Source organism: Myotis brandtii, unplaced genomic scaffold (genome assembly GCF_000412655.1).
Source record: "Myotis brandtii unplaced genomic scaffold, ASM41265v1 scaffold350, whole genome shotgun sequence".
Classification (NCBI taxonomy): domain Eukaryota; kingdom Metazoa; phylum Chordata; class Mammalia; order Chiroptera; family Vespertilionidae; genus Myotis; species Myotis brandtii.
Window position 1 is genome coordinate 1,022,028 of NW_005363468.1, and position 1,651 is coordinate 1,023,678.

A 1,651-nucleotide genomic window follows, 5' to 3' on the forward strand; every position below is an offset into this window, starting at 1 on the left:
TATATATGTTATATTTGCATAAAAACACTGGAAAGCTATACAAAAAATTAATAAGATTGGTTAATACTGGGGAAAACAGGGAAGATGGGAGAGAAATAGGGGAAGAGGTGACTTCTTACTGATTTTTAAACCATGAGAGATAAACAAAGATGATAAGGTAAAGAGGGTTTTTAAAGTAAGGCTACTTTTTGCTACTTGCTCATGTCTAATAAAAATTGTTACACTGTTCCACCTCTAAAAACCTTTTGAAAAAATAGAAGTGGTGGACTTTAAAAGAAGCAAGATCAGAATAATGTGAGGCTAGAGTGTTTAGGATAATAGCCAGAATAGAGACATGAGCCATCATTAGTAGGAGGAAGGTCTGGAAGTGAAGGGAGTGAAAGGGGGCAGGCAGTATTCTCTCTCATTTGAGCTTGAAAGGAAGAGGGATTATTGAATGAAAGTTGTACATTAGTGGTCTGGAAATAAAGGAACCAGAAAAGTCAATCTTGCTTCTTGCCCTTATGACATGCTAGAACTGGGGAGATAAAGAATTTTTAAAATACTAAAAACAAAAAGGAAGTTTGTTAGTCTTGAAACAGGTGTTGCAGAGAACACAGTGGCAGGTAGTCACTGAGAGAAGGAGGATGGGCCAGGCAAAGGCAAGGCCTCCAGTCATACATGCACGTGATCATCCAGGTCAGCCAAGAAAAAGGACTTTGCCCTATAAACAATTGTAAATCACAGGAATGAGGCAGGAGAGGTGGTAGAAGGAAGAAACTGACATTGATCCTGGGCATTTTCACACGTATTTTCTCACCTAATTTTTATAGCCTACCAGGTAGATAGTATTATCCCCCACATTCACAAATGGAAAATCAAGGCCTGGAGAGGTTAAATACCTGGCCTAAGATCATACACTTAGACTAAGGTATGCTTTTCCTGTCTCTCATATTCCGTTCACTCACCCATTCATTTAGAGAACTGTAGATAATTAAAGGAGAACTGACAGTGAAATTAGGGAAATGGTTGTGCAGTTTACTTAGAAAGACAGAAGGATCAATTCTCTAACCACTGTCAACCATTAATTTTGATTAATATGTAGATGAAAACAAGAGTCTGTTTAAGAAGTTAAATAACCCCTCTGTCCATTCCTTTCTAAACTATTTACTGATAACCTTCTTTGGTTCCAGGATACTTGTGCACATGAGCAAAACAAGTCTTTTAAATAATAGAAAAATAGGGGGGGGGGGGGGTGTCCATTTTTAAGCCTACTTTATTTGATTATCTACAAATGTGTCTTTCCCAAAGTGTTGCTTCCATATTATCATTCATATTTTAGGCTGATTAATTTTTATTTGCCTATAATCTCCCTCCCATATACTTTTCAAAAGAACACTGATAATGTCCTCCCATTTTACCAATGTATGCCTTTTTTTCAGAGAAATGGAAGGGTAGCATGGCTTATTTACACCAAAATTTGTTTTTACCTGAAAAATATCCTATATAATAAACCCTAATATCCTATCTAATAAAACCCTAATATGCAAATCGACCAAATGGCAGAATGACCAGCGAAACAACCAGTCACTATGATGCATACTGACCACCAGGGGGCAGACACTCAATTGAGTGTTGAGTGTCTGCCCCCCAACAGGGAGGCGACCAGTGG

General features: G+C 37.8%; 1 protein-coding gene across 1 annotated transcript in view; it reads left to right on the plus strand.

Moving 5' to 3' along the window:
* The window catches only part of MYCBP2 (MYC binding protein 2, E3 ubiquitin protein ligase), a 300,054-nt gene that overhangs the window by 296,590 nt on the left and 1,813 nt on the right, over nt 1-1,651 (plus strand). The gene's annotated exons all lie outside the window — the stretch shown is intronic.